The 25,515-nt window shown below is 47.1% G+C and overlaps 1 long non-coding RNA gene across 1 annotated transcript in view; it reads left to right on the top strand.

Moving 5' to 3' along the window:
* The window catches only part of LOC137519542 (uncharacterized), a 58,928-nt gene that overhangs the window by 21,742 nt on the left and 11,671 nt on the right, over positions 1-25,515 (top strand). Inside the window, exon 2 of the long non-coding RNA XR_011021004.1 lies at positions 13,726-13,795. This is a non-coding gene — a long non-coding RNA (uncharacterized lncRNA). The remainder of the gene's footprint in view (positions 1-13,725; positions 13,796-25,515) is intronic.

The following is a 25,515-nucleotide window of genomic DNA, read 5'->3' as shown; positions in this document are numbered from 1 at the left end:
CACTGGCTGGCCTGTGTGCTGTGCTCGGCTGGCGGTTGCTGGGCTGCCAGTGCCTGGCTGGTGGGGATGCTGTGCCGGCCTGGCTGACGGTGATGTTGACCCGCCCTGGCTTTGCTAGGTGACTTGTTGGGGGCTTTTCTGGGCTAGGCAATTTGCTGTAAACTTTGCTGGTCTGGGACCAGGAGGCTTTGCTAGGCTGGGGGGTTTGCTTTGCTGGACTGGGGCCCTGGGGCTTTACTTGGCTGTAAATAGGTAGGTACCCCCAGTATAGGTTTGATAGGTAGGTTCCCCCAGTGTAGGTTAGAAAGATGCCCTCAGTATAGGTTAGATAGGTAGGTTCCCCCAGTATAGGAAAGATAGGTAGGTTCCCCCAGTATAGGTTAGATAGGTAGGTTCCCCCAGTATAGGAAAGATAGGTAGGTTCCCCCAGTGTAGGTTAGATAGGTTCCCCCAGTATAGGTTAGATAGATGCCCCTCAGCGTAGGTTAGATAGGTAGCTTTTCCCAAAGTAGATTAAGTAGTAGTGGGGCACTGGGCGGAGCGGACAGGGATCGGGCATAGCGCAGTTAAAAACTCACATTCCGATCTCCGCATGCAGCCTCCATCTTCTTCCAACTTCCTCCCCCGGTGTCCATTGCATTGGTAACAGCACACCCTGTGATGACATCACAGGGGCGCTGTAACCAAGGTGACGGACACCGGAGGAGGAAGTAGGAAGACGATGGAGGCTGCATGCGGAGATCGGAAGGTGAGTTTTTAACTGCGCTATGCCCGATCCCCCTCCGCTCCGCCCAGTGCCCCCTCCTGCCGCTCAGCGTGATCCCGGGCACCATGGCAAAAGGTTTAGGGGTGGTGCCCCGGATCAAAGGCCCTAGCGGCGCCTCTGACCGGAACCTATTGTTTTATATTTAGAGCTGTTCCGTTGCATTCCTATAAACAGAACGCTTTTACTTGTAGTGTGAGAGGAGCTTTAGAATTGTTTAGATCTGTACATGGAGAGGAGCTTTAAAGTGACACTGAGCAGAGGAATAAAATAAAAATCTGAACTTACCTGGGGTTTCCTTCAGCCCCGCCCCCCTACCCATAGCCCGGAAGGTCCCTCAGTGTCCCCTCGGGTCCCAGGTGACTCCGTTAGGTGCGTGACTTTGGCCAAAGTTGTGCACAACTGCACATGCGTGATGCGTGACCTGATTGCACGCCCGCCGCCAGCATTCTGTGCAAGTGCTGTTCTCGAAGGACTGAATCGCGCAGGATGCTTGCGGACATGTGACTGAGCCAGGCGTGCAGGCGGGCTGCACATCGGCAGTTGTGCATGATTTCGGCCAAAGTCGTGAACCTAACAGAGCTGCCAGGGGGACCACGGAGGGGACCCAGAGAACGCCAGGGTTCCTTGCAGGCTACGGGGGCTGGAGGAAGACCCAGGTAAGTCCAGATTTTGATTTAATTCTTCTGCTCAGGGGCCCTTTAAAGAGACTCTGAAGTCTCCTAAAAATGAAGTTTTTACTTTAAAAACCTCTTTAACATAATGCCCCCCCCCCCTAAAAGATTGCATCCCCGCGGCAGAACACTCCATAAATCACCCCAATTGACCAGGGGCACATTGCAGGGCTCCTTCCGCATAGAGGCAGAGTTTTTGGCCGCAGCTCTGCCTCTACACGCGTCCATCAGTGCAGATCGCCGCCCCTCTCAGTCTTCCTTCACTGAGAGGGGCGGGGAGAGGCGGCGATCAGCACTGATGGACATGTGCAGAGGCAGAGCTACAGCCCGAAGCTCTGCCTCCTTAGGGCAGCAAAACCCACAACCAAGAAAGTTGCGGATCTTGCCAGGGGAATTAGGGGTGATTTATGGAGTTTTCAGCCACTGGGGTGATAGATGGTAAGATAGCTAATTTCCAACATGTTGGAAATTATCTATCTGGCAGGTAAATCTAACAGAAAATCTTACAGAAAATTGTATGGTGTGTACTAGGCATCACATCATTACACATAGATAGATTCCATAGCCAGCCAGACAGAAGATGAGGACGACCCAATAAATATGTTTACAGAGGAAATTCCCACCAACACTTTTAGAATATGCAGACTCTACGCAGATGGAGCCCTGGAGGGCAATGAACTCAAGGCCCCGGTGCTGCCAGCCCACAGTGCCAGATACTGATTCTTTGTGAGCCTTGCAGACAACCTCAGCAGCTGCCACTTCCCTCCCTCCCCCACCCCGGCCTCAATAGTTTCCCCATCACTGAATCATTTTACTCAAAGTTGAACTGATTTGATGAGGACAGTTTGTCCAGTAGCACATTTTATTTTTTTAATAGCAGAAATATATTGTCTTGCTATTCAGTATACAGGTAGTCCCCGACTTACGAACGACCTGCTGATACGAATGCCGCGACCATAGCTCCGCCCCGTCGCAATGCCGTCACGCCCGCCGGGGACTACCTCTTCTGCGCCGGTATAAATGCAGAGTTATTGCAGCGGAAGGTAAATAGAGGCCATCTCACCTGATCCTCGGCGGTAAAAGGTCCCCTCGTGGTGCCCGGAAGCTGCGCAGCTCGTCCTCTCGCTCCGTCCACTGGTGGCTTCTGGCTTCCCATGTGTCGCATTATGACGCATTAGCAGGCGCCGCCACTAGGGGGCTCTTCCTGATTGCGTCATAATGCGACGCATGTGAAGCCAGAAGCCGCCAGGCAACAGTGGACGGAGCGAGAGAACGGGCTGCGCAGCTTCCGGGCAGCACGCTGGGTCCTTCTACCGCCGAGGATCAGGTGAGATGGCCTCTCTTTACCTTCCGCTGCAATAACTCTGCATTTAAAACGGGGGCAAAGGTGGCTGTCCCGACTTAAGAACAGATTCAGGTTAAGAACGAGCGGATAGTCCCTATCTCGTTCATTTATCGAGGACTACCTGCAGTAAGAATACTGTTATTGTATCAATTAAAGAGGAACTCACAATTGAACTTTATCCCAATCAGTATTGGATACCCCCTTTCCCACAAAAAAATATTTATTTTCTCTTGACTAGATCATTAGGGGGGGTGGGGTCTGTGTGGCTGATATTGTGGTGAAACCCCTCCCCTCCCACAGTGTGATGTCATGACCATGGGCCTGACAATTTGCTCTATGTAAACCTCGTTGCATTGTGGGAAATAACAGCTTTTCACAAGTAAAGTAAATCAGGGAGAGGAAAGATTTTACAAACACTGACTAAATAACATGAATAGTGTAAACAATAAGCAATTTTAGAAATTATCTTATTTTCACTTAAAGGAAACATCCAAGTAAATAATACAAAAAAGATCCACTTACCTGGGGCTTCCTCCAGCCCGTGGCAGCCATCCTGTGCCCTCGCCGCAGCTCCGGAGGCTCCCGGTCTTCTCCACTGCAGAACCCAACTTCGCCAGGTCGGGTTCCGGGTCGGCGTCTTCTGCGCCCCACCGCGCAGGTCACGTGGTCCGGCCGACGTCATCAAGACAGTACTGCACAGGCGAGGTCGGGTTCTGCAGCGGGGAAGACCAGGAGCCTCCGAAGCTGCGGCGTGGGCACAAGGCGGCTGCCACAGGCTGGAGGAAGCCCCAGGCAAGTGGATCTTTTTTTTTTTTTTTATCTGCCTGGACACTTACTTTAATGTCCTGAAGTGAAAACTGAAATGAGAGGCTGCCATATTTATTTCTTCCCCCCCCCCCCCCCCCCTCCAACACATATTAAAAGCCACAGAAGATAATGGCACTACATAACAATAATAGACTTTATAAAGTGGCATTCCTAAACTTTTTTTGAAATTTATGCCAAGGATTTTATTTTGCTGCAGTCACTATGCAGATATCAGAATCTTACCATTTTTGTTCTAGCCGTGCTTAAGACAGAGGCTGGTCTATTAGACTGAACTTTAGCGTTTCCAGGGGGTGCATTAGGTTCTCCTGCTGATGGTAATCTTCATACTCCATCCTCTCTATATGCAGACAATCCTCGCTGTGCGTGCCAAGGAGAAATATTAATAACATAGGGATAATAAAGCTCAGAAATATGCAGGTTTCATACTACAAACCACCAGAATACAAAATTAAAGTTAAAAAAGTGAGTTAAGATCTTTTTTTTCTTCTTTTTCAGTCTGAAAGAACAGATCATTCCTATACCCCAGTATGGCAGGTGCACCTCCAGAGCCTCTAGCTGTATAGCACCTGTATAGGCTTATAATTAGTGTTGATCGAACACCCAGGTATTCGGTCTCGGGTCGGCTCGGCCGGCCATGGTCCAGATTTTTGTGATATTCGGCCGAACACCGAGCCTAATTGAAGTCAATGGGTACCCGCGCATGCCTGCTTTGCAGGCCTGAAAAAACTTGCAAAATGAGGAGAACTTCTGCAAAATGGGTTTTTTATGAGCACAACTGTTCCCAGCTGGCACTGAAAGTACCGTTTTTTTTTTTCAACAATAAGCAAGAGTAAGACGCAATAAAGTGTGTTTATTTTGTGGGCACGACTGTTCTCAGTTGGCACTGAAAGTACTGAAAGCACAGTGGCTGCTGGCAGTGCCTGCTGGCAGTGGGCTGGCAGTGCCTTCTGGCAGTGGTGAGGCAGGGGCACTGTGGCTGGCCTGGAAACAAAAAAAATGGGCACAGTGGCTGCTGGCAGTGGGCTGGCAGTGCCTTCAAGCAGTGGTGAGGCAGGGGCACTGTGGCTGCTGCCAATGCCTGGCAGTGGTGAGGCAGGGGCTCTGTGGCTGCTGCTGCTGGCAGTGGTGGTGAGGCTGGGGCACTGTAGCTGCTGCTGGCAGTGGTGAGGCTGGGGCACTGTGGCTGCTGCTGGCAGTGGTGAGGCAGGGGCTCTGTGGCTGCTGCTGCTGGCAGTGGTGAGGCTGGGGCACTGTGGCTGCTGCTGGCAGTGGTGAGGCAGGGGCTCTGTGGCTGCTGCTGCTGGCAGTGGGTGAGGCTGGGGCACTGTGGCTGCTGCTGGCAGTGGTGGTGAGGCTGGGGCACTGTAGCTGCTGCTGGCAGTGGTGGTGAGGCTGGGGCACTGTGGCTACTGCTGGGCTGCTGGCAGTGGTGAGGCTGGGGCTCTGTGGCTGCTGCTGGCAGTGGGTGAGGCTGGGGCACTGGGGCTGCTGCTGCTGGCAGTGGTGAGGCTGGGGCACTGTGGCTGCTGCTGGCAGTGGGTGAGGCTGGGGCACTGTGGCTGCTGCCAATGCCTGGCAGTGGTGAGGCAGGGGCTCTGTGGCTGCTGCTGCTGGCAGTGGTGAGGCTGGGGCACTGTGGCTGCTGCTGCTGGCAGTGGTGAGGCTGGGGCACTATGGCTGCTGCTGCTGGCAGTGGTGAGGCTGGGGCACTGTGGCTGCTGCTGCTGGCAGTGGTGAGGCTGGGGCACTATGGCTGCTGCTGGCAGTGGTGAGGCAGGGGCTCTGTGGCTGCTGCTGCTGGCAGTGGTGAGGCTGGGGCACTGTGGCTGCTGCTGCTGGCAGTGGTGAGGCAGGGGCTCTGTGGCTGCTGCTGGCAGTGGGTGAGGCTGGGGCACTGTGGCTGCTGCTGTTGGCAGTGGTGAGGCTGGGGCACTGTGGCTGCTGCTGGCAGTGGTGAGGCTGGGGCACTGTGGCTGCTGCTGGCAGTGGTGGTGAGGCTGGGGCACTGTGGCTGCTGCTGCTGGCAGTGGTGAGGCTGGGGCTCTGTGGCTGCTGCTGGCAGTGGGTGAGGCTGGGGCACTGTGGCTGCTGCTGCTGGCAGTGGTGAGGCTGGGGCACTGTGGCTGCTGCTGGCAGTGGTGAGGCTGGGGCACTGTGGCTGCTGCCAATGCCTGGCAGTGGTGAGGCAGGGGCTCTGTGGCTGCTGCTGCTGGCAGTGGTGAGGCTGGGGCACTGTGGCTGCTGCTGCTGGCAGTGGTGAGGCTGGGGCACTGTGGCTGCTGCTGGCAGTGGTGGTGAGGCTGGGGTACTGTGGCTGCTGCTGGCAGTGGTGAGGCTGGGGCACTGTGGCTGCTGCTGCTGGCAGTGGTGGTGAGGCTGGGGCACTGTGGCTGGCCTGGCTGGCAGTGCTGGCACCTACCTAACCACTACGCTAGCTCTGTCTCCTACCTACCCCAAACTAAACCCCAATGCGAATGGCGGAGCCAGCCGCGCGTTCGGGTATTTATATACCCGAACCACGTGACCCGCTCGGCCAATCACAGCTATGGTCACAGCCAGCTAGGCTGTGTGACCATAGCTGTGGAAAAAGCATCATTACAGCTTATTGGCTGCCTGCAAAGGCGCCAATAAGTGAGGGGAGGAGACCAAACAGTGCGGCCGAGCACCATGCGGTGCTTGGCTGTGCTCGGCCCGAACCCAAACACCCTAATGTTTGGGGAATAACGAACAGTGTCGAGCAGTGTTCGATCAACACTACTTATAATGTGAGAGCAGACAGCTGTTGCAGGCTGTTCTGGCCTTCATCAGTGCACAATAAGTTTATAGCTGTTATGATCACTTCTGCAGCATGTACTGCTGGCTGCAGTTTTACTGAAGACAAGCAGTTTTTGATTTCTTTGCGTGCATTTGCTCGCATAGTTTTGCGTGCACTTACACTGAGCGTTGATTCCATCTGCAGTCGCTCTGAAGTTAATGATAGGTTAATATGCTTTTGTGAAAACAAGCATTGTCTGTTGCAATGGAGTGGCAATCCCTTTCCTGCAGGCTGCATATCATTGTCTGCCCTTTCCTGCTGTCAGCCTGTGATTGATTACCATTCACTTGTGTGGGAATCTGCATGTCTGCTCCCATTGGATGACCTCAGTATAAAGGATTGCTTCCTGCAGTGCTCCATGGGCTATCATAGTCTCAGATTCAGTCTGTTACTCTGTCTGAGGCCCCCTCCGTTCCTAGATCTCGTGTGGACTGCACTGACTCCTGCTAAGGGGTCAGTGAGTCCTTCTAGTTCAGCTCTTGTTATCAGTAATTGTTACTTTGCTGGTCTTGCGTCATATATTGGTCCATCGCCGATATATATGCATACTAGCACGTTTGTTATTTTCCTTGTATTCGTGTTACGTTAATACATCAGTGTCGCTGATATCTGTACACGAACTGTTTATATCCTGTGTTCAGTCAGTCAGCCTTCAGCACGTTTTGGTAGGTTGCACGTATTGTGATCACCCGTGCTTAGCTAGTCAGTCCTGTTCCTGTTGCCTTGCGTGGATTGCGCTCGCTTCTGCGTAGAAGTAGCGAATCCTTCCTAGTCCTGCTCCAGTTCTTAGTTAGTGTTCCTTGCTTATGTCATATATCGGTTTATCGCCGATATATACATATGTCAGTTAGTCGTTTGTAGTTCATTGATTGCTGTAATCGTAATACGCTAGGAAATCATACCTGTTGTATATTTGTGTGGATTACGTCTGCCTTCTTGACTCTATTTCCCGACTATTCTGTTCTGTCCTTGTGAGGCACGCCACCGCTGCATTCGCATTGGCTGCCTCATTCCAGTCTGTCTTGTTATGGACACTTGCCGTCACTAAAACAGTGACTAGTTAAGCAAGCGTTCATTCTGTTACCTGTCCTGATCTTCTGAGTTCTGGTTTATGCGCTCAGCGCTACCTTGTGCTGAGCCACTTTAGTGCAAGGATTGTTTGTGGCTGTTCGGATCTACGCCTGCTCTGTGCGCCACATCTCCTGTTGGAGTCAGTCCTCTCCTCCACTAAACTGGGGATATCCTGGTTCCTTGTGCTAGTGTGTGTACCTCCTTCACGTCAGGATATACACTTACGTGCTGACTGTGGAGGTCTGGAGGATATACCACCAAGCGTAACAATAGCACACTCTTAGTAGGAATGTGAAAGAGATGTATGTAGCATGAATGATAAAAGATTGAAATTATTATTATTAATGATCTATAAAGCGCCAACAGATTCTGTGGCGCTGTGCAAAGTAAGAAACAAATAATGGATACAAAATAATACAGACAGTAGAGTTGGGCCGAACGGTTCGCCTGCGAACGGTTCCATGCGAACTTCCGTGGTTCGCGTTCGCGTCCCGCAGGCGAATGTTTGCGGAAGTTCGGTTCGCCCCATAATGCACCATGAAGGGTCAACTTTGACCCTCTACATCACAGTCAGCAGGCCCAGTGTAGCCAATTAGGCTACACTAGCCCCTGGAGCCCCACCCCCCTTATATAAGGCAGGCAGCGGCGGCCATTACGGTCACTCGTGTGCCTGCGTTAGTGAGAGTAGGGCGAGCTGCTGCAGACTGTCTCTCATAGGGAAAGATTAGTTAGGCTTAGCTTGTTCCTGGCTGCATACCTGTTCTGTTCAGTGAGCCCACCATACCTGTTCTGTTCAGTGAGCCCACTGCATACCTGTTCAGTGAACCTGCCACTGCATACCTGTTCTGTGAACCCACCACTGCATACCTGTACTGTGAACCCACCACTGCATACCTGTTCAGTGAACCCACCACTGCATACCTGTTCAGTGAACCCACCACTGCATACCTGTTCAGTGAACCTGCCACTGCATACCTGTTCTGTGAAACCACCACTGCATACCTGTTCAGTGAACCCACCACTGCATACCTGTTGTGTTCAGTGAACCCGCCACTGCATACCTGTTCTGTTCAGTGGACCCGCCACTGTATACCTGTTCAGTGAACCCGCCACTGCATACCTGTTGTGTTCAGTGAACCTGCCACTGCATACCTGTTCTGTGAACCCGCCACTGCATACCTGTTCTGTTCAGTGGACCCGCCACTGCATACCTGTTCTGTTCAATGAACCCGCCACTGCATACCTGTTGTGTTCAGTGAACCTGCCACTGTATACCTGTTCTGTTCAGTGAACCCGCCACTGTATACCTGTTCAGTGAACCCGCCACTGCATACCTGTTCTGTTCAGTGAACCTGCCACTGTAAACCTGTTCTGTTCAGTGAACCCGCCACTGTATACCTGTTCAGTGAACCTGCCACTGCATACCTGTTGTGTTCAGTGAACCCGCCACTGTATACCTGTTCTGTTCAGTGAACCCGCCACTGTATACCTGTTCAGTGAACCTGCCACTGCATACCTGTTGTGTTCAGTGAACCCGCCACTGCATACCTGTTCTCGCCATGGTGCGCACCAGTCCAGCACGGCCGTCACTACACAAACAGCTGTTTGCGGTGCGTTACACGGTGAGTTTGGTGTGTCAGTGTGAAGCAGTACCTTAATTACACTACCTGATTGATGTATACACATGCAAGATGTTTTACAGCACTTTAGGCCTGTCATTTAGCATTCAATGTGATTTCTGCCCTTAAAACGCTGCTTTGCGTCAAATCCAGATTTTTCCCGGGGACTTTTGGTGTGTATCCCACTCCGCCATGCCCCCCTCCAGGTGTTAGACCCCTTGAAACATCTTTTCCATCACTTTTGTGGCCAGCAGAATTTTTTTTTCCAAAGTTCGCCTCCCCATTGAAGTCTATTGCGGTTCGCGAACTTTTCCGCGAACCGAACGTTCCGCGGAAGTTCGCGAACCTAAAATCGGAGGTTCGGCCCAACTCTAAGTATACACCAGTAAACAAGATACAGAGTTGTTTCAAAATACAGAATCAGTGCAAAGTACAGAATTGGTAAGAACAGTGACAAAATTCATAAGAATAAATGTGTAACAAAATCGAAAATGCAACAAGGTGAGAGAGCCCTGTCCTTGTGCAGGGGCAAACCCGGGATTTTCAAGGGGGGGTTCCTGAAAGGTCTCCCTCAGCCACGTACAATACAGAATAATAATATGGTAGGACATCATGCTGGGTACACATAATGCAATATACTGCCTGACCGACCAACAACGGGATCAATCAGGAGCAGTTTGGATACAGATAATAATGAGGACAGCCAACATTGGTAATGCAGGAGAAAGTTAAGCATTCACGCACACCAGAGGCACAGGGCTGTGCTCATACCTGACTCTGTTAATTTCTTCAGAGCTGCTCCATGCTCTGTACACACACTGTTGCTTCATTCTCTGTACTCTCACTGCTGCAACATCTAACGACAACTGTAGTAGAGAAAGGAGAAAGAAAGGGGCAGTGCTGTGAGCTGCAAGATGCCTGGAGATATTCTGGTGTCTCAGCTTGTGCCTGTCCCCAGACACTGCACTGGCCCTGGTCTGAAGGGGGATTCTGGGCAACTGTAATCCCCCCCTGCATTTGCCTATGTTGTGAGCTTACAATCTAAAGGAATAGGGGGAAACAAGAGGTGGGGTAGTATACAATATTCATGCTTAGGGGCAGTGTGTTTTAGGATATCTGGAAACTACACGGGAGAGAGATTGTGGAGAGCTTTGTAAATTACTTTGAAAAGCTCTTATACTACACAAAAGTTGTAAGAACAACCAAGATTGTATAGTGATTGATTGCAGTAACATAAAAAAGATAATACGGTAGGTTAATTTGCAGTGATGAGCTAAAATGATGTTATTCTTTTTGTATTCATTATCATGAAAATAATGAAAACTTTGACTTTCGAGCGAAAATACCTTCAAAATTGAAAATAGCATTTTTGATGTGAAAATGACTTTGGTGAAAATTAGCAAGCAGCACTTTTCATTTGTCACTTGTTTTTAGTAATCCGCTATGGGACAGATGTATACATCTATAAAAAAATGATGATATTATGATTTGTATGTGTAGCACAGCTAAGAAATAAAACATTAAGATCAGATACATCAGTGTAATTGTTTCCAGTACAGGAAGAGTTGAGAAACTCCAGTTGTTATCTCTATGCAAACAAGCCATTAAGCTCTCGGACTAAGGGTGCGTACAGACATGCGACTATAGTCGTTTAAAACGATCGTTACCGACGGCATTGCCCGACGATCGTTCGTAAAAAGTGCACGAACGATTGTTAAAACGACCGACCAATGAGATATGTCGTTGGTAAAGAACGATCCATTCTGCCAGATCTTTTCCAACGACCATCGTTCAAAAAGTAATGTCTGTACAACGATCGGTCGTTGATCGTTCGTTCTCAAAGCTTTGCACATGCTCAAACAGTTCTTTTTGACACTTGTGTTTGAAATCAGTTTATAAATCATGTTGCGCACGCAACGCTCGTTCCAAGATCGTTCGTACACGAACGATGTTCAAAGTAGCCTTTCTTCAAACGATCATCGGCCGATACCTCCTTTAACATCGTTCGTCGTTCAGAACGAACGATCGTTATCGTATGTCTGTACGTACCCTAAAGGTGGCCATACACTGGTCGATTTGCCATCAGATTCGACCAACAGATAGATCCCTCTCTTATCGAATCTGATCAGAGATGGATCGTATGGCTACCTTTACTGCAAACAGATTGTGAACCGATTTCAGCCTGAAACCGTTCACAGTCTGTTGTGGTGGTGCTGCTGCCCCCCCCCCCCCCATCCCCGCATACATTACCTGCTCCGCCGGCGCGACTCCAGTCTTCCGGTCACCGCTGCTCTGTCTGCGCTCTGGTCTCCAGGTCCGGCATGCCTCACATCTTCTAGCCCGGCAGGAAGTTTAAACAGTAGAGCGCCCTCTACTGTTTAAACTTCCTGCCGGGCTAGAAGATGTGAGGCATGCCGGACCTGGAGACCAGAGCGCAGACAGAGCAGCGGTGACCGGAAGACTGCAGTCGCGCCGGCGGAGCAGGTAATGTATGCGGGCTCTATTGCGTCGGTCGTCGGGCACTCGAACGCCGCTAGCGATGCGCTCTTTACCCGCGGGCGATCGACGGTTATTTTCCGCACGGCACGATCGACGGGATCGGACGAAATGGATCGAAATTCGGCGTGTAGCGTGAACGATTGGCAGCAGATTCGATCCCAGTGATCGAATCTGCTGTCGAAACGGGCGCAAATCGGGCCAGTGTATGGCCAGCTTAAGTGGAGAGGGCTGTTATCTGACTTTTATTATCTCAACTGTTCATGGACTATTTACTTTTTCTCTGCTAGAGGAGAGGTCATTAGTTCACAGACTGCTCTGAAAGACTCATTTTGAATGCTGAATGTTGTGTAATCTGCACATATTATAGAATGATGCAATGTTAGAAAAAACACTATATACCTGAAAATAAAAGTATGAGAATATTTTCTTTGCTGCTAATCTTCTAGTAATTATTCATAGTACACAACCAATTCACTATATCATATATTTTTTTTCACTTCAGTGTCTCTTTAACCCCCTTGGCGGTATGAAAAATACCGCCAGGGGGAAGCGCAACAGTTTTTTTTCAATTTTTTTTTTTTTTTATCATGTAGCGAGCCGAGGGCTCGCTACATGATAGCCGCTGCTCAGCGGCATCCCCCCAGCCCCGCCGATCGCCTCCGGCGATAGGCGATCAGGAAATCCCGTTCAAAGAACGGGATTTCCTGGAGGGCTTCCCCCGTCGCCATGGCGACGGGGCGGGATGACGTCACCGACGTCAGCGACGTCGGGACGTCATTGGGAGACCCGATCCACCCCTCGGCGCTGCCTGGCACTGATTGGCCAGGCAGCGCTCGGGGTCTGGGGGGGGGGGGGCGCGCGCCGCACCGGATAGCGGCGATCGGGCGCGCGGCGGCGGCGATCGGGGTGCTGGCGCAGCTAGCAAAGTGCTAGCTGCGTCCAGCAAAAAAAAAAATGAAGTAAATCGGCCCAGCAGGGCCTGAGCGGCACCCTCCGGCGGCTTACCCCGTGTCACACACGGGGTTACCGCTAAGGAGGTTAAAGAACAACTGAAAAGAGAAGAATATGGAGGCTGCCATACTTATTTCCTTTTAAACAACACCAGTTGCCTGGCTGTCCTGCTGATCTGATTGGCTGCAGTAGTTTCCGAATCACAGCAGAAGCAAGCATGCAGCTAATCTTGTCAGATCTGACAATAATATCAGGAACACCGGATCTGCTGCATGCTTGTTCCGGGTCTATGGCTAACACTGTTAGAGGCAGAGGATCAGCATACAACAGTCAGGCAACTAGTATTACTTGAAAGGAGATAAATATGGCAGCCTCCATTTCCCTCTCACTTCAGTTGTCCTTTAAACAAGACATTTCTTCTATTCCCAAAGATAGTCAATCCCGTATTTGAAGCTCTAAATCAATTCATTTGTAATATTTTTATTTGTAATATTTATTATTTTCCTGATTAAAAAAACAAAAAAACTTACAAAAATCTATTTTTAGTATGAAACGGTTGAAACCTACTAAATGAATACAACAAAAAGGAAAAAAAAAACACAATTTTGCTTTAACCTTTTGCCGACCGCGTCACGCCGATGGGCGTGGCCGCGGCGGCAGCCCCAGGACCGCCCAATGCCAATTGGCGTAAAGTGGGGCTTTGTTTTGCATGAGATCGCGCTCCTGCTTGGGGGGCGGAGTTCCGCCCCACCTGCAGTCTCCGAGTGGCTATTTGGGAGGGAGGGAGGGAGAGGGTTTAAAGAAACAGTTTGTTTTTTGAAAAAAAACACGAACAATAATATTTACTATAAAAAAATAAACATGGGGGAGCGATCAGACCCCACCAACAGAGAGCTCTGTTGGTGGGGAGAAAAGGGGGGGGGGAATCACTTGTAAGCTGTGTTGTGCGGCCCTGCAGCTTGGCCTTAAAGCTGCAGTGGCCAATTTTACTCAAAATGGCCTGGCCACAAGGGGGGTTTAGCCCTGCAGTCCTCAAGAGATTAAAAAAAAAATCTTTTAGCAATGTTGAATGACTTTGGAGGAATCAAAGCAAAACTAAAAAAATTTGAATTCAATTTTTTTCTTTGCCGAAATGACTCACTCCTGATCTGGCTGTGCAGAAAAACATCTTGTCTCCACTGGGCAGTCGAACAGCCGTCCTATATTTTAATATGAATTCACCAGCCGCAGGTTAGTCAAGGTCGGATACCGGAGGAAGGTACATTTTTTACTAAGTAAAAATGTGAACATTAAGATCTCTCTGAGTGCAAAAGAAGTGGTGGTGTTCCGGAACTGATTATTGTACTTGGGCTGCATTATTTAGCTTACTGAAAGAGATTCACCTGTCAAGGGCGAGTGTAAAAACCTCTGAGAATGTTCAGCATAGTTTATAGTGCTCAGATAAAGAATAAAGTCCATACAACTTTTTTTTTGCTCTTGTCCAAGGTACATTTTTTGAATCTAAAAATTAATTTTAGATTTGAATGGAAAATAAAAAATGCTGAATCACTGCCCAACTTCTTTATCATTTTTTGTGTAGCAGGGATGAAAATTTCCATAATATACCGTATATATTTTTTTACATTCATTTTATTGACTGATATTGCAGCACTGAGATATACTGCCCCGAGGGATTTACTCAAATTTTGAATACTAGTGATTTAGTGAAATTCTGAATGACTAAATTTCCGAGCACTGCAAAATTAATTTTACTTGTAATTATGATCCATCATTTTGCAATTATGGGTCATTTTGCACATTTTCTCTTATGCCCCAAGACTTGAATGTATTTATGTGAAAATGTGTTGTGCAAAATTAAACAAAATCAAAATTACGATCAGAATCGTAATTGAGAAAATTACATGAGAATTCATGAAATTATTTAAAAAAAAAAACCCAAAATATTTGACATTTCACATTTCCTGCTTTCATGTGCATTTTATTTTTCTAGGGTAAAATTACATTAATCATAACTATTTCTACACTGGTCTCTGATTGTTCTCCTGAGAACTATTTTAATATAACCATTTTCTTTGCCAAAAAGAGAACTTTTTAGAAATGCTTGTTGGTGACGGCGGGTAACGATGTCCTCATGAATAAAAACAATGAGCCCTACTTTAAAATCTGGGATTCATTCCAAGTCTGTCATCACTGATGTAAGCATAAATGTTTTGCTTTTTATTATATAATCTATATTCTTTTTGTGAATTTATATAGTGCTGACACATTTTCTTCGGCACTTCACAGACTTCACTGAATAATTGTCACTCTCTAACTTTGTCCCCGAGGGGCTGACAGCGTAATGTCCTTACCATAGTCAGTCTAGAGTAGGGTTGTCAAACAAACTCAATCCCGTAAGGGGCCAAAATCTAAAATGGTCTAAGTTGTGGGCAAAATTGTTTATTACGTTTTAACGTTTATTGAACAGCTGCAAACTAGGTGGCGTCACTACACACAAGTTGAAAAAGTGGGGGATCTATAGGGACCATGGGGGGGTCCACTCCACATGCATGAAATTGAATTGTGAGGTAAAATGGGCGCCAACTGAAGCCTATATAAAGCTAAACAATAAATACCATTGTGAATTGGGCGCAAAAATGAAAACAATGTAAAGGCAAAATAAAGATAGGTTTCTAAAACAATGAATTTCAAAAGCAATACATTTTAAGATTTGAGAACAATTAATTTCAAAATGATAATTATCAAAAATAAAAAATTTCAGTTGGACAGTTATACACACTTTATTTCAGGTGCCCAGATTTCGGCTTTTGGCCAGGAACAGATTTACCATAAGGCACTGTAGGCATGTGCCTCCGGGCTCCTGATGGAAAGGAGGTTCAGTCCCCTCCCTTACTGCCTCCCTCCCTGCTTCCCTATGCAGAGCCCCCAGCAGAGCGTAAATAAGTGGTTACTCACCCAGCTCTTGGCATTCCACTGACAAGATCTCCCTTCAGCCCAGGGCACCGCTAGCTACTTAATATTAAGGGTACTTCTGGCTACTTAGTGCTAGGGGGCACCTGTAGCTTCCTATGATGGGCAAGGGAAGTAAGGGAGAAGTGACAGCCAGGCTAGCCAGCACATTTGCGGTGCTGTTCTCCAGGTTTTTGTAGGTTGATGGAGGGCGGAGTCTGAGGTGCCAGGACATCTGTGCCTATAGGCTCCAGTGATGTAAATATGGGCCTGCTTTTGGCACCTAATAGCTGATATTTGCATTAGCGTCTATGGGGCACCCAAATTGTCCATTAGCCACAGGTGAAGCAGCTTTACCTGCCCCAGTGCTGCTTTAGGAATCCTCTGATCTTCCTGACAGCCACATGCTAGTTATGTCACATGATTGGGAGAAGGAGCTATGGAAGCTCAGAGCGCGCCACTGCAAAGAAGAATAAAAGATACACTCATCGCTGGGGCCTGTAAATATTACACTTCTCTGCTGCTAGGTGGGAAGATGGGGGGTGGGGAGTTTGGATCCTAGAAGGAGGAGCATGCTAATTTTGCAGGGGTGAGGGGTGTGTCCTGTGAGTTATTGGCTCTAAGTGTCAATGTTTCAATCAGAGGCACTGTCATCGGTGTGCTCTTCTGAACGGGAACGATGTATGCTGTTTTTTTATACTGCTTACAGAGGTGGACATTTGAAGCTCTCAAGCAGTGGCATAGCTAGAAATTATGGGGCCCCATAGCAACATTTTCATGGGGCCCTCAGAACTAGGCACTTTTGAGCAATGCCACCTGCCCCTACCCTATGGATATGAGTTCATTGGGCAATTTACATTCCTATGCAAGGTACTGTGTATAGTCCTTGGGCTAAGAGACAAATCCAGAGGGTGGAGAAACAAAGGAAAGCTAATAGTGAATACATCATATACAACTTGGGCACCTCTGCTTCAGGGCCCCATAGCAGTTGCTATGGCTGCTATAGCTATGCTACGCCCCTGCTCTCAAGGGCCACAGAAAATAGCAAAAATAGCGAGTCACACTGCAGAGCGTGTAGCGGCCATTTTCAAGCAGGGTCGGCGCCGCAAATTGGAGGAGAAAGACGCCGCGCCTGTAATGCAGCTGATGTAGGTGACCTCAGTATAATTAGCCAGCTATAGGTGCCCCCTTGGAAGCCGGCACCCTGAGTGACCGGTCCAGTCGTTCAGGTCAAAGGCCGGCTGTGGCGCTGTCGGCGGACTGATAAGGCTTTATCTGAACGATCCGCTGAGCCTTGTCCGTCTGCCGACAGCGCGTACACACGCGCATACTGTCGGCTAAAGACCGCCCAGCGGGAGGGTCCGGCGGACCCGTCGTTGCATTTAGTAGTGCGTGTGTATGTACAGTACGCACCTTTAGGCACTGTTCTTGTTATCATCTGAATGAACGTGTGTGATAGCTCTTTTGTCCAGTATTGATCACAATGACATCATTGTGTCTCGATCACCTCTTTGTCTTGTTATCTCAAACTGTTTCAGGACCCCCAAAGTGATGGATATTACACAGATATCTCTTCTAGTCTCTGGAGTAAAGATGTCTCCCAAATGTAAAACAAATGTAAAAATTCACAGAACAAAGACACGAAACAGAGAAGCGAATTGGCTAATGACCTCCTTGGGGAACCTTCCCCTGAAGTTTTTGACGTCACTTTCTTGCCCTAGTTTCGCTCTTCTCTGTGTCTGAGGAGGCTTTCGGATTTTTCATTGCTGGAAATGTAAAAGATCAATTATTTAATTTTTGTTTTACTTGACGCTGTTCATGTCTGGAGAAGCCCAGCCCGAGGACTGGGAGTTGGAAGATGAGCCGATATGACTGTGAGGTCAAGGAGACTCGTGGAGAAGGAAAATGCTGGAAGGCAGATATACAGACAGACACAGGAGCTTATTTTCTTCACCCGCGGTGTTGAGTAGTCAAAAGAAATCTAAACTTGTGTAAAAAACAGACCCAACATTGACCTTCAAGACAACTGTATATGTAGATAGCAGCAAACATAACAGAACTGTCTTACCTTGCTTGTATATTTCCACAGTAGAGATGACCTTCAGTTCTGACTTTCCATTCCAAATTCCACCCGGCTGAAAGGGATCCAAGCGTCGTTTTTTTTTCATGGTTTCTAATAGCTATAGGAGCTGTCATGTTCCCTCCTCCCCTTCTGCCTATTATTTATCCAGTGGAACACTTTGAAGCATAGTGTCCTATGTCCTTACCCCCTGCTGATGAAAGCTTTTATTTGCCCTCTGCTAATGTGTGCAATAAAATAAATAATTAGATCAGTCCTTACCTGCCTGAAATTTTGAACATACCTATGGTGACAGGTGCTTTCTTGATGGTCTTATTACTGTGTAGTTGGCTATTAGCCAAGTAGTCTTAGCTCTTCAAAACACACATATTGGTGCATTGGTGATGGAGAATTTCAAAAATGGATAAACACTCAACAAGAGTGACCAGTGATCTTTCAGTATGTTTTTAATAGTTTAATAGCAGCATGACTACTGGAACATCTTGCGATAAAAGTTATGTCATATTTCTTTTTTTTTTTGGGGGGGGGTTTGATCAATAATTTGGATCTACAGTATCATATTCCCTTGCTCTCTTCCAGGCATCATGTACCAGTTTATTAGGAGATTATTTTTGTTTGCATTTATTGGAGAGTACTTAGACAAGACATGGGCAAGATTAAATGATTATTTACCTCTTTAGAAGAGTGTTTGGTACAGTTCTGATCCAGTTCTATATAACGCCTGAGGAAGAAACTTAAAGTGAATCTCCAGACTAAAAATCTTCTCAGCAGCACTGAAAAGGCTTGGTGTTTCTTTAACAGTTTCACAGCGTCAGAACTTTGTTTTTCTTACCGAAGTCTCATTTTTAGCTGCATTTTTACTAAGCTCCGCCCCATTAAAGAAAACTGCCCATCCTTTTTTCCCCTGATGCTGTGCAAAGCATGATGGGATTTCTGATGTTGTTGTTCTCGTTGCCTAGCAACTGGGAAGGGTGATCAGGGCACAGGACAGTTGGAACTGTGTCTCATGCTCCCTGTCACCTCCTTTCAACCAAAAAGATGGCTGCCCTCATGAAATCACAAACATTTGCCTGTTCTGTTAAAACAGGGTGGGTAAGAGATTATATTACCTATCTATTTTAATTAACATAACTAATGTAACTTAATGACAGTATGTTTGTTTAGGCTGGAGTTCCTCTTTAACATTTCAAAGGCTTACAATAAACTATCTACAGTTAGTCATTAAAGGTGTTACAGAAATTTGCCTTCTTGAAACAAAAGGTATTTACAGTTATTCAGGTTGGAGTGTGCATCTGAGGTGTCCCACAATACATCAAATCTTCCCATTATGTCCCTGAAAGCTAAATACTCCTCCAGAACTGATGGAATGCAATGATGTGTCAGTTTGTTACTGTCATTGTAAAGAACCCCAATAATACAGCATGCATACAGACTGTTTCGGTTGCTCCTCATCAGTGCATGGCATGGATCAATGTGGCTCTATGGGGTAGAACTTCAAACACCCAGAGTTACAAATTACCCAGCAAGCTCATGGTGAACCAGAACTCCTAGGAGTGTGTAAGGAGCAAATAAGGACAAAAAAGCCCTCTTAATAAAATGCAATGAAAATGTCACGGTCACTTACCTGTCTGGACGAGGCGGCTGGCACTCACGGATGCTGGCAGGTGTCCTGGTGCATGCTGCTGGCGGTTCCTTTGCGGGTCCTGGCTGTGTGTACACGGTGTTCCATATGTGGCAGTGGAGACACTGGCGCCCGGCGACGCTGGTGTGATACTGTGCGCCTGCGCGCCCGAAGGGCTGCCTGTTTATGCATAATTTACCAGTTTATGTGTGCGTTTGTCAGCGTGATTGCGTTGGGTTGTCCGCGTCATCGCGAATGGACGTATGCGTCATGGCGTGCGTCTGTCCACGTCATCAAGTTCACATCGTGCGTCATTGCGTGCAGATGTAGCGTGTTCCTGCCAAACGGCCTAGTTAAGTCTGGAGAATGCCACCATTCAGTGCTGTAGTATTGCAGCTAGTTTTGGTGTGTGTTCCCGTGCGTGATCTTTGCATCTTCCTGTTCCTGATTCTGTGTTGCTGAGTCTGACCCTGGCCTGGCTGACTTCCCGACTAAACTTGCTATTGACTCCTGCTATGTACGACTACCCACTCTATTGCCGACCTCTGCCCGTCTGAGTACCCGCCTCGTTATCGACCTTCTGCCTGCTCACGGAACTGCCACAGTATCCTCTCCTGCCTGTCAGTGGAACCAAGTTTTCTACTCCATACCAGTCTGGAAAGCTGAGTCCTTGCACCTTCCGACTCAGCACGTGAGAGCGCTTCGGTTCCTGCCTGGTCACGCACTTAGGCGTCACGCCATTGGATGTGCTAGCGCTCCTGCCCCATACTAGCTGTGGAGCTCAATTTTGTCTAGGTTAAGCTTCAGGCACCTAGCTGACATCAAGGAGGAAATAGCTGAGAGGCAGGAGGAGCCCTTGTCCATGGTGGTGGAGGAGAGATCAGGAGTATGGAGGTAAATCTAAGTGGTATTTGAAGCCCAGGGTGCATAAATTCTAATCTCAATGTGTTTCATTTTTAAGGAAAAAATAAATTAAAAAATTGCTATCATGTTGGTTTGCTTTTGCAATTTGGTTTGCTATTGCTTTGAAGATAAAAAATAAATAAATTGAAGTGAGCGTAGAATGAGGCTGCAATGTATTAACATGAAGAGGTCTGAAGATCTCTGCATATTTCACGGACAATCTGTTTATACTTCACCATAATCCCCGCTTGCTTGGGACAGTCTATGTACAAATAGCTTCTTTTGATCTAGAGATTTTACATATACAGTTCAACAGTATGCAATCCACAGTTGCTATGATTATGAATAAGTCAAGTTATGCTCGATGACAGCCGGTGGTCTGCTCCGTTTTCCCCTATGCAGGCTACAGTGAACCCAAGGTCGGTTTAAAACAAAAATAGGTATTATTATTATTATTATTACTCAGTATTTATAAAGTGTCAACATCTTCCACAGTAGTGATTATCGTCATGTACTAATTGCACAATTACGGCCTTACACAACTGCGATTCAGACATTCAACTGATTTTGTGTCGTCCATTTGCAATTTGGCATAATTTTCACCTAATTTTTGTATCATTTGATGCCATCTTTAGCGGTTAATAGCAAAGCTCCCATACTTGCTCTCATCAGCAAAATTGCTACGGATGTTAACCACTTCGGGACCACAGTCTTTTCGCCCCTTAAGGACCAGAGCCTTTTTCTCCATTCAGACCACTGCAGCTTTCACGGTTTATTGCTCGGTCATACAACCTACCACCTAAATGAATTTTACCTCCTTTTCTTGTCACTAATACAGCTTTCTTTTGATGCTATTTGATTGCTGCTGCGAGTTTTACTTTTTATTATATTCATCAAAAAAGACATGAATTTTGTCAAAAAAATGACTTTTTTAACTTTCTGTGCTGACATTTTTCAAATAAAGTAAAATTTCCTATACATTTGAGCGCGAAAGTTATTCTGCTACATGTCTTTGATAAAAAAAAAAACATTCAGTGTATATTTATTGGATTGGGTAAAAGTTATAGCGTTTACAAACTATGGTGCCAAAAGTGAATTTTCCCATTTTCAAGCATCTCTGACTTTTCTGCGCACCTGTCATGTTTCATGAGGGGCTAAAATTCCAGGATAGTACAAATACCCCCCAAATGACCCCATTTTGGAAAGAAGACATCCCAAAGTATTCAGTGAGAGGCATGGTGAGTTCATAGAAGATTTTATTTTTTGTCACAAGTTAGCGGAAAATGACAGTTTGTGACAAAAAAAAAAGAAAAAAAAAAAGTTTCCATTTCTTCTAACTTGCGACAAAAAAAAATGAAATCTGCCACGGACTCACTATGCTCCTCTCTGAATACCTTGAAGTGTCTACTTTCCAGAATGGGGTCATTTGTGGGGTGTGTTTACTGTCCTGGCATTTGGGGGGTGCCTAATTGTAAGCACCCCTGTAAAGCCTAAAGATGCTCATTGGACTTTGGGCCCCTTAGCGCAGTTAGGCCGCAAAAAAGTGCCACACATGTGGTATTGCCGTACTCAGGAAAAGTAGTATAATGTGTTTTGGGGTGTATTTTTACACATACACATGCTGGGTGGGAGAAATATCTCCGTAAATGACAATTTTTTTATTTTTTTTACACACAATTGTCTATTTATAGAGATATTTCTCCCACTCAGCATGGGTATGTGGAAAAATACACCCCAAAACACATTATACTACTTCTCCTGAGTACGGCGATACCACATGTGTGGCACTTTTTTGCACCCTAACTGCGCTAAGGGGCCCAAAGTTCAATGAGTACCTTTAGGATTTCACAGGTCATTTTGCCACATTTGGTTTCAAGACTACTCCTCACGGTTTAGGGCCCCTAAAATGCCAGGACAGTATAGGAACCCCACAAATTACCCCATTTTAGAAAGAAGACACCCCAAGGTATTCCGTTAGATGTATGGTGAGTTCATAGAAGATTTTTTTTTTTTGTCACAAGTTAGCGGAAATTGATTTTAATTGTTTTTTTTCACAAAGTGTCATTTTCCGCTAACTTGTGACAAAAAATAAAATCTTCTATGAACTCGCCATTCTCCTAACGGAATACCTTGGGGTGTCTTCTTTCTAAAATGGAGTCATTTGTGGGGTTCCTATACTGCCCTGGCATTTTAGGGGCCCTAAACCGTGAGGAGTAGTCTTGAAACCAAATGTGGCAAAATGACCTGTGAAATCCTAAAGGTACTCATTGGACTTTGGGCCCCTTAGCGCACTTAGGGTGCAAAAAAGTGCCACACATGTGGTACCGCCGTACTCAGGAGAAGTAGTATAATGTGTTTTGGGGTGTATTTTTACACATACCCATGCTGGGTGGGAGAAATATCTCTGTAAATGACAATTATTTGATTTTTTTTACACACAATTGTCCATTTACAGAGAGATTTCTCCCACCCAGCATGGGTATGTATAAAAATACACCCCAAAACACATTATACTACTTCTTCTGAGTACGGCGATACCACATGTGTGACACTTTTTTGCAACCTAGGTGCGCTAAGGGGCCTAACGTCCTATTCACAGGTCATTTTGAGGCATTTGGATTCTAGACTACTCCTCACGGTTTAGGGCCCCTAAAATGCCAGGGCAGTATAGGAACCCCACAAGTGACCCCATTTTAGAAAGAAGACACCCCAAGGTATTCTGTTAGGAGTATGGTGAGTTCATAGAAGATTTTTTTTTTGTCACAAGTTAGCGGAAAATGACACTTTGTGAAAAAAAAAACAATACATATCAATTTCCGCTAACTTGTGACAAAAAATAAAATCTTCTATGAACTCATCATACACCTAAAAGAATACCTTGGGGTGTCTTCTTTCTAAAATGGGGTCACTTGTGGGGTTCCTATACTGCCCTGGCATTTTAGGGGCCCTAAACCGTGAGGAGTAGTCTTGAACCCAAATGTCTCAAAATGACCTGTGAAATCCTAAAGGTACTCATTGGACTTTGGGCCCCTTAGCACAGTTAGGCTGCAAAAAAGTGTCACACATGTGGTATCGCCGTACTCAGAAGAAGTAGTATAATGTGTTTTGTGGTGTATTTTTACATATAACCATGCTGGGTGGGAGAAATATCTCTGTAAATGACACATTTTTTTATTTGTTTTACACACAATTGTCCATTTACAGAGAGATTTCTCCCACCCAGCATGGGTATGTGTAAAAATACACCACAAAACACATTATACTACTTCTCCTGAGTATGGCGATACCACATGTGTGACACTTTTTTGCAGCCTAGGTGCGCTAAGGGGCCCAACGTCCTATTCACAGGTCATTTTGAGGCATTTGTTTTCTAGACTACTCCTCACGGTTTAGGGCCCCTAAAATGCCAGGGCAGTATAGGAACCCCACAAGTGACCCCATTTTAGAAAGAAGACACCCCAAGGTATTCCGTTAGGGGTATGGTGAGTTCATAGAAGATTTTATTTTTTCTCACAAGTTAGTGAAAAATGACACTTTGTGAAAAAAACAATAACAATCCAATTTCCGCTAACTTTTGACAAAAAATAAAATATTCTATGAACTCATCATACACCTAACAGAATACCTTGGGGTGTCTTCTTTCTAAAATGGGGTCACTTGTGGGGTTCCTATACTGCCCTGGCATTTTACGGGCCCAAAACTGTGAGTAGTCTGGAAACCAAATTTCTCAAAATGACTGTTCAGGGGTATAAGCATCTGCAAATTTTGATGACAGGTGGTCTATGAGGGGGCAAATTTTGTGGAATCGGTCATAAGCAGGGTGGCCTCTTAGATGACAGGATGTATTGGGCCTGATCTGATGGATAGGAGTGCTAGGGGGGTGACAGGAGGTGATTGATGGGTGTCTCAGGGGGCGGTTAGAGGGGAAAATAGATGCAATCAATGCACTGGGGAGGTGATCGGAAGGGGGTCTGAGGGGGATCTGAGGGTTTGGCCGAGTGATCAGGAGCCCACACGGGGCAAATTAGGGCCTGATCTGATGGGTAGGTGTGCTAGGGGGTGACAGGAGGTGATTGATGGGTGTCTCAAGGTGTGATTAGAGGGGGGAAATAGATGCAAGCAATGCACTGGCGAGGTGATCAGGGCTGGGGTCTGAGGGCGTTCTGAGGTGTGGGCGGGTGATTGGGTGCCCGCAAGGGGCAGATTAGGGTCTAATCTGATGGGTAACAGTGACAGGTGGTGATGGGGGTGATTGATGGGTAATTAGTGGGTGTTTAGAGGAGAGAATAGATGTAAACAATGGATTTGGGAGGTGATCTGATGTCGGATCTGCGGGCGATCTATTGGTGTGGGTGGGTGATCAGATTGCCCGCAAGGGGCAGGTTAGGGGCTGATTGATGGGTGGCAGTGACAGGGGGTGATTGATGGGTGGCAGTGACAGGGGGTGATTGATGGGTGATTGACAGGTAATCAGTGGGTTATTACAGGGGAGAACAGATGTAAATATTGCACGGGCGAATTGATAAGGGGGGGGGGTCTGAGGGCAATCTGAGCGTGTGGGCAGGTGATTGGGTGCCCGCAAGGGGCAGATTAGGGTCTAATCTGATGGGTAACAGTGACAGGTGGTGATAGGGGGTGATTGATGGGTAATTAGTGGGTGTTTAGAGGAGAGAATAGATGTAAACAATGGATTTGGGAGGTGATCTGATGTCGGATCTGCGGGCGATCTATTGGTGTGGGTGGGTGATCAGATTGCCCGCAAGGGGCAGGTTAGGGGCTGATTGATGGGTGGCAGTGACAGGGGGTGATTGATGGGTGGCAGTGACAGGGGGTGATTGATGGGTGATTGACAGGTAATCAGTGGGTTATTACAGGGGAGAACAGATGTAAATATTGCACGGGCGAATTGATAAGGGGGGGGGGTCTGAGGGCAATCTGAGCGTGTGGGCAGGTGATTGGGTGCCCGCAAGGGGCAGATTAGGGTCTAATCTGATGGGTAACAGTGACAGGTGGTGATGGGGGTTATTGATGGGTAATTAGTGGGTGTTTAGAGGAGAGAATAGATGTAAACAATGGATTTGGGAGGTGATCTGATGTCGGATCTGCGGGCGATCTATTGGTGTGGGGGGGTGATCAGATTGCCCGCAAGGGGCAGATCAGGGGCTGATTGATGGGTGGCAGTGACAGGGGGTGATTGACGGGTGATTGACAGGTGATTGACAGGTGATTGACAGGTGATTGACAGGTGATCAGGGGGGATAGATGCATACAGTACACGGGGGGGGGGGGGTCTGGGGGGGGGTCTGGGGAGAATCTGAGGGGTGGGGGGGTGATCAGGAGGGAGTAGGGGGCAGATTAGGGACTTAAAAAAAAAATAGCGTTGACAGATAGTGACAG

Source organism: Hyperolius riggenbachi, chromosome 5, assembly GCF_040937935.1.
Source record: "Hyperolius riggenbachi isolate aHypRig1 chromosome 5, aHypRig1.pri, whole genome shotgun sequence".
NCBI lineage: Eukaryota > Metazoa > Chordata > Amphibia > Anura > Hyperoliidae > Hyperolius > Hyperolius riggenbachi.
Note: the sequence above shows the minus strand (reverse complement) of the source record. Positions and strands in the feature narration are given on the sequence as shown.